Genomic DNA, 8,074 nt, shown 5'->3' with positions numbered 1-8,074 from the left:
GCTGTTTATTTGTATGTTTGTTTGTTTGTTATCTATACATGCGCGCAGGATTCACTTATATCGGTTGCTTCAGGGATAGCGTCCCGAATCGTTTACTGCCAGATCTGATCCACTGTGATCCCGCGCGATCTCCCTTGTATCGAGTCTGCCAGAGCCAGGGATGCGAACAAGATCAGATAAACTACTGCCAGTCCGTTGCCATGACAACGGAGATGTGTGGGAACATGTGTGCACATCAGAACATGAGATACTTCGGGCTGGAGGCGGGAAAGCAGTGCTTCTGCGGGGGAGATTTTGCTCCTGTCGAGGCAGCCGTGGCCACTGCATCACCGATATCTGACGTCGAGTTTTGCTCCACACCATGTCTGGGAAATTCCAGCCAGATTTGTGGAAGCGACTTGTACATCAGTGTTTATGAACTCATTCGTAAGTGGTATACATCTCTCGGCTTTCTGATCATTAAAACTGTTTTCACCCAACTACCCCCTCCCTGCGCCTCCACCCGTCCCTAAAATGCCGTATCTCTGTCCATTGATTACGCTACCGCTGCAGCCATTACAGAACTTATCCGCTGGTGACATACATTACCAAAAACTAACGACTTATTCATTTCGGCAACTGCTATAGCCAATCTATCTGCGTCATATAAAATCAACGCAGTATTTTCCATGAGTTTACACATAATGAAGACAAGAGGAAAATCAGACTTCTGAATTCTCGCACTAGGCTATCATGACCATTGTCGTTGTTTGCTTTCTGTGTTCTGCACTCGGCAAGAATTTACATGTTTATAATTAAACACTAACAGCTTTTTGGTGCGCATTCCGCTTATTGGTTCAAAATCAATCTTGGAAACAAGGTGAAGATCGCGAGAAAATATCTTCGCCACTATGACATTATTTTTACCTTTCGGGTTTTTTTTTTTCTAATTTAGCTCTAACCGCACTTTTGACGATAATGGACCAATTATGCTTCTACGTAACTTCATTTGAAAAACCAAGAATAGGTACAACCATTATATCATGCACGAAGTTACCAATCTTGTGCAGTTTGGAAAATAATATATGATTATTTCCCCCCTGGAGGAAAACATAATTATGTTTTAGAACATAAATGGTGTCTAAATTTATGACGACTGCCTTGGGGATCTGGGATTACTTTTGCATTTCATCCTCACTGTTGAGCATCGGGTCATATAACTTGTGGCAAGCGTGTTTGTGTGTATTATGAAGAGTTTTATCTAAAGAGTTTTAGCAGAACGAGCTATCTCCATTCTTGCTAATTTGAGATATATGTGATTAAAGCTGCTAAAAAAAGAAAAGATGAAATAATATAATATTTTTAACCATAACTTCTATAATATTTTTTGCTATGTTTTACAGATGAGGTCTCATTGGAACGATTTTATTTTGCTCTCTCTGACGATGGACACACTTCAAAATCTTGAAAGTGGCGCTTAACCCATTTTTTTTAAAATGAAACTCGTCATTTTTTAGTTCATTCGAAATCAACATGACAAGGTGAAAAAGAAAACAGCAACAACAGCAACAACAAAATACAGATGAAAACGAAGAAACTGCACATCCTAAATAAAGCCTCTTCTGTCTGCAGGTCCAGCCAGTACCGATTGCTTCAACCCGGGGTACGTTCCACACGGCGGACTGACCGAGCTGACTGGGTTCTACAATGTCACAGACATTGTCGATTTCTCCTCCGTCTGTCTCCCCCCGAGTATCAGGCAAGGTTCGCCAACCATTGTCTGCACACCGGCTGGCAATTGGACGGACCCACCGCCGACTTGCTCCGTGCGCTGCCCCAGACCCGAACCGCCGTCGGGGTCGTCGTTCAGTTCGAACGAGACCATTGCAGACACGTACGGCGAAAGCGAGACCGTGCTCTACGACTGCCTCCACGACTCGAACAAGACGGACCAAGTGCTTAGATGCGGTTACTATGGCAACTGGCGCGCATCAGTTTACTGTCCTGAAGCCGGTATGATATCTAGGGGCCTACTTTGTTTTTTGTTTTTTTTTTTTGCAATGACAAGTTAATATTCATATCACTCCGACAGAATCATAATTATTGTTGGTCTACAACGCTAGTCAGTGATTGGTGATGAAAAAGTGACTAATGCAGCAAGGATCCAAATCGTTATATTACGTGTATAGTGACATCACGTCAGGTGATATAATATCCCAGAATTTGACCGCCAACCGACAGGGCCAGAATGAAATAATGTGTATTCATGTAGACCATTGAACGTTACATTACTTTGACTATCGTTGTATATAGACTTGACAAAACTATTGTCCCTCGAGACAATATTTTCCCAGAGCGCTGCACGCTACGGGAGTGTACAGCTCACACTGGGGCATTAAGCATGGGCGTCACCAGGGGGGGTGCGTTGGGTGCGAACGCACCCCCCTTCAGATCCTAAAAAAAAAAAAAAAAAAAAAAAAAAAAAAAAAAAAAAAAAAAAACAGTCTGCGAGCGACCTCAACGCCGGACGCTAAATAATTATTCTTTTCTATTTTTTTTTTATATTTTGCACCAGGGACACAAACACACACACACACACACACACAAGAAAATCGTCGGCAAAAACAATTCGCACCCCTGGTTCTGGCAGCACTGATTTTATACATATCTATTAGTATTCTACAGTGTTTACTATTTATCGACCGTACTGTACATCGGTACGATACGGACCACTTCACGTTTGCATGTACGTGTGCTACTTACAAATATGTAGGGTCTATGTACGTTACTTCTGACCAATCCATATTGCCAGCCCAAGAGCGAACCTTAGCCTCATTTAAAAAAAAAGAAAAAAATGGAGGGGCAAGCATATTTTAGTTCCCCCCCCCCCATAATTAATAATTCCCGAAATGAGAAGATTTTCTCGCTTTTGAAAGAACACAAAAATGTTGCCCTCATAAAAATATTGGAAGGCAAGCGCACCATTTGCTCCACCCCACATAATCATAATTCCCGCGATGAAAGGATTTTCTTACTTTTTTGTTAGAATTCAAGAAATCTGTCCAATTATTTCACCCAAAAGCAGTGGCGTAACTACGGGGGGGGGGGGGGGGGGGGGGGTGCGCCCCACTCCCAATCCGCTGGTTAAAAAAAAATAAAAAAAAAGATTTACCGAAATAGTAGTTCAAGTGTTAGTAAACTGCTTTTGAATGAAAGGGTGATCCAGAAATAAGATATTTTTCTATGATTTCTTTTAACCATGATTAAGTAGGTATATAGTGTGAAACATTGTTCAAAAAGCCCGGACCCGACAAAAGATTGTGATTCCTGGATGGCATTCTGCATATACAAGCAGGATGTGCGCAGTGTACTCAGTACATCCGAACGAAGAGTCGCTACAATGTTGCGCAATGTGATGTAGAGTGTACACCTTTGCACCTTACGCTTCGTTATATCAAAGCTAGATCATTGCATTTTGCAGTGTTTCTTTACGTACTAGTCTATATAAAGATGTCTTGCATTGCCAATAAAAAGACTTGACCTGGGCTAATTCCTAACTTTTCCTTGTATATGATACACACACACAAACAAACACGCACAATTAGTTTAGGGGATGCTCTAAAGTGCAGATTTTGGACATCCTTTCCCCGCTTGGTCACTTCGACGCCACCTCGCTGGTCATACCTCCCCCAGTCATGAACATAAACCCACACCCTGGACTACCAGTGGCGGATCCAGGGGGAGGGGCGCACCGGGCGCCCCCCCCCCCCCCCATTTGATTTCCAAAGCGAAAAAAAATAATAAAATAGCTGCAAACGGCAGTTTTGGGACAGTAAAATGTCAATTTTTTCAAGCTCGCTCACTCCTCTCGCTCGCATTTAGTCGTAATGCCATTCTCCTGAAGTTGCTGCCAGTAATTGCCGGCAGTTGCGCTTGGTGCGCCCCCCTTAATTTCCAAAGCGAAAAAATATAGCTATACAAACGGCAGTTTGGGGACTGTAAAATGTCAAAATTTTCAAGCTCGCTCGCTCCGTTCGCTCGCATTTAATCTTTATGCCATTCTTCTGATGTTGCTGCCAGTAATTGCCTGCAGTTGCGCCCGGTGCGCCCCCCTAAATTTCCAAAGCGAAAAAATATGGCTAAGAACGGCAGTTTTTTGACTGTAAAATGTAAAATTTTCAAGCTCGCTCTCTTCGCTAGCTCGCATTAGTTGTTATGCAATTCACCTGATGTTGCTGCCAGTAATTGCCAGCAGTTCCTTCCGGTGCCCCTCCCCCTTAATTTCCAAAGCGAAAAAATGTGGCTAAGAACGGCAGTTTTTGGACTGCAAAATGTAAAATTTTCAAGCTCGCTCGTTCCGCTCGCTCGAATGCAATCATTATGCTCTCCTGATATTGCTGCCAGTATTTGCCAGCAGTTGCGCCCGATGCGCCCCGCTAGATTCTAAAGCGAAGAAATATAGCTATACAAACGGCAGTTTGTTTGTTTTTTACTGTAAAATGTCAAAATTTTCAAGCTCGCTCGCTCGCTCGCTCGCATTTCATTGTTATGCCGTTCACCTGATGTTGCTGCCAGTCATTGCCAGCAGTTGCGCCCGATACGCCCCCACCCCCCTCCTTCCTCCTTTATTTCCAAAGCGAAAAAACATGGCTCCAAATGGCAGTTTTTGGACTGTAAAATGTCAAAATTTTCAAGCTCGCTCTCTTCGCTCGCTCGCATTTAATTGTTATGCCATTCACCTGATGTTGCTGCCAGTAAGTGCCAGCAGTTGCGCCCGGTGCGCCCCCTTAATTTCCAAAGCAAAAAAAATATGGCTACAAATGGCAGTTTTTGGACTGTAAAATGTCAAAATTTTCAAGCTCGCTCGCTCGTTCGCTCGAATGTAATCATTATGCTCTCCTGATATTGCTGCCAGTATTTGCCAGCAGTTGCGCCCGATGCGCCCCCTTAGATTCTAAAGCGAAGAAATATAGCTATACAAACGGCAGTTTGTTTGTTTTTTACTGTAAAATGTCAAAATTTTCAAACTCGCTCGCTCGCTCGCTCGCATTTAATTGTTATGCAATTCTCCTGATGTTGCTGCTAGTAATTACCGGCAGTTGCGCCCGTTGCGCCCCCCACCCCTCCTTTATTTCCAAAGCGAAAAAATATGGCACCAAATGGCAGTTTTTGGACTGTAAAATGTCAAAATTTTCAAGCTCGCTCTCTTCGCTTACTCGCATTTATACATATAATTGCTATGCCATTCACCTGATGTTGCTGCCAGTAATTCCCAGCAGTTGGGCCCGGTGTGCCCCCCTTAATTTCCAAAGCAAATAAATATGGCTACAAACGGCAGTTTTTGGACTGTAAAATGTCAAAATTTTCAAGCTCGCTCGCTCGCTCGCTCGCTCGCATTCAGTTGTTATGCAATTCTCCTGATGTTGCTACCAGTAATTACCGGCAGTTGCGCCCGTTGCGCCCCCACCCCTCCTTTATTTCCAAAGCGAAAAAGTATGACTCCAAAGGGCATTTTAGGGACTGTAAGATGTCAAATTTTTCAAGCTCGCTCACTTCGCTCGCTCGCATGTAATTATTATGCCATTCACCTGATGTTGCTGCCAGTAACTGCCAGCAGTTGCGCCCGGTGCCCCCCTCCCTTAATTTACAAAGCACTAAAATATGGCTATATAACGGCAGTTTTTGGACTGTAAAATGTCAAAATTTTCAAGCTCGCTCTCATTTAATTGTTATGCAATTCTCCTGATGTTGCTACCAGTAATTACCGGCAGTTGCGCCCGTTGCGCCCCCCACCCCTCCTTTATTTCCAAAGCGAAAAAGTATGGCTCCAAATGGCATTTTGGGGACTGTAAAATGTAAAATGTTTCAAGCTCGCTCTCTTCGCTCGCTCGCATTTAATTATTATGCCATTCACCTGATGTTGCTGCCAGTAATTGCCAGCAGTTGCGCCCGGTGCGCCCCCCCCCCCTTAATTTACAAAGCACTAAAATATGGCTATATAACGGCAGTTTTTGGACTGTAAAATGTCAAAATTTTCAAGCTCGCTCGCATGTAGTCGTTATGCCATTCTCCTGATATCGCTGCCAGTAATTTGGTCGTTTCACACCGTCATTCCATAATCCATTTATAGGGGGTACAACCCCCTCCGGCACTTCCACACGCTCCCCCCACCCTTGCTCGCTCCCTCGCATACTAACCCCCCCCCCCCCCAAAAAAAAAAAAAAAAAAAAAAAAGAATGAAATCCTAGCTACGCCGGTGCCCCTTCCCCGCTTGGTTTCCCTCAAAAAACAGTAAAAGTCTAGGGATTGAGAGCTTCCTATATTCCAAATGTCTGTCAAAAAAATCTCGTAAACATTTAGTGTCAAAACGCACCCCCCTTGAAAAAAAGCTGGTGACGCCCCTGGCTACGAATGAAGAGGGAGATTAATGTGCGAACAAAACAGAACAAGGACAATAATCTATATCACTAATTTAGCAGCTACATCCTTTTCCCTCTCAACAGTCGTCGCTGTTAGGTTTTGAGAACATTAAAGAATAGATGCGGAGGATGCAGTTTCTTTCCTTTTGACTTCATGTCAAAAGAGGAAGATCTAATCGAAGACAGCAACGTCCATGATAGTGCGAGACTTGTCAAGCAGACGTCATGATCTCTTCCATTCATTTGCACATTATGGAGTTGTTATACTGATATTACTGCTTTAATAGTAAAAGTTTTGTGAAAGTTCAAACTTTCAATACTTTCTTATTTCAGATCAGAATTTGAAGACTCATCCTACCATTCTGTTTGTTTGATGTAGCTCTATTATTGATTCTAACATAGGCGCCGGAAGTGGGGGGGCAGGGGGGGCGGCCGCCCCCCCAATCCAAAAAGTGGGGGGGCAAAACGCATTTTTGCCCCCCCAAAAAGCCCCCCCCCCAAAAAAAAAAAAAAAATAATAATAGTAATAATGATAATAAAGATAAATGAATAAACAAAGAAAATAAAATAAATAATGTATATATATATGAATAAAAGGGAAAAAATATGGCTACAAACGGCAGCTTTTGGACTGTAAAATGTCAAAATTTTCAAGCTCGCTCGCTTCGCTCGCTCGCATCCAGCAGTTGAGTCCGGTGCGCCTCCCCTTAATTTCTAAAGCGAAAAGCATAGCTACGACGGCAGTTGTTGGACTCTAGAATGTCAAAATTTTCAAGCTCGCTCGCTTTGAATCGTTATGCCATTCTCCTAATGTTGCTGACAGTAATAGCCAGTAGTTGCGCCCGATGCCCCCACCCCTTAATTTCCAAAGCGAAAGATAAATATAGCTATAAACGGGAGTTTGGGGACTGTAAAATGTCAAAATTTTCAAGGTCGCTCGCTTCGCTCGCTCGCATTGAATCGTTATGCCGCTCTCCTAATGTTGCTGCCAGTAACTGCCAGCAGTTGCGTCCGATGCCCCCCCCCCTTAATTTCCAAAGCGAAAGATATAGCTACAAACTGGAGTTTTTGGACTGTATAAAATGTCAAAATTCTCAAGCTCGCTCGCTTTACTCGCTCGCATTGAATCGTTATGCCATTCTCCTAATGTTGCTGCCAGTAATTGCCAGCAGTTGCGCCCGATGCGCCGCCCCATTAATTTCCAAAGTGAAAGATAAAGCTACAAACCCCAGTTTTGGGACTGTAGAATGTCAAAATCTTCAAGCTTGCTCGCTTCGCTCGCTCGCATTGAATCGTTCTGCCATTCTCCTAATGTTGCTGCCAATAATTGCCAGCAGTTGCGCCCGATGCGCCCCCATTTATTTCAAAGCGAAATATGTAGCTAAAATTAAAACTCCAGTTTTGGAACTGTAGAATATCAAAATTTTCAAGCTCGCTCGCTTCGCTCGCTCGCATTTTATTGTTATGCCATTCACCTTATGTTGCTTACAGTATATAATTTGTCAATCGTTTCACACCGTCATTCCATAATCCATGTAAGGAAAACTTACAATATACCTCAATGACTGCGTTGTTGAATGTATCACATTCCGTAATGTATTGTAGTCTCATTATTGCTCACGCACACACGCACAAGCATACAGACCGTCAAAATTACTTTATGGTTCCCCCCATGT

The 8,074-nt window shown here is 43.2% G+C and overlaps 1 pseudogene; it reads left to right on the top strand.

Annotated features, from left to right (window-relative positions):
- Positions 1 to 200: 200 nt before the first annotated feature.
- LOC139720505 (uncharacterized) overlaps positions 201 to 8,074 on the top strand; it is a 34,687-nt pseudogene continuing 26,813 nt past the window's right edge.

The sequence above is a fragment of the Diadema antillarum genome, unplaced genomic scaffold (assembly GCF_040938485.1).
Source record: "Diadema antillarum isolate AM-2024a unplaced genomic scaffold, OU_Dant_1.0 scf00000128, whole genome shotgun sequence".
Classification (NCBI taxonomy): domain Eukaryota; kingdom Metazoa; phylum Echinodermata; class Echinoidea; order Diadematoida; family Diadematidae; genus Diadema; species Diadema antillarum.
Note: the sequence above shows the minus strand (reverse complement) of the source record. Positions and strands in the feature narration are given on the sequence as shown.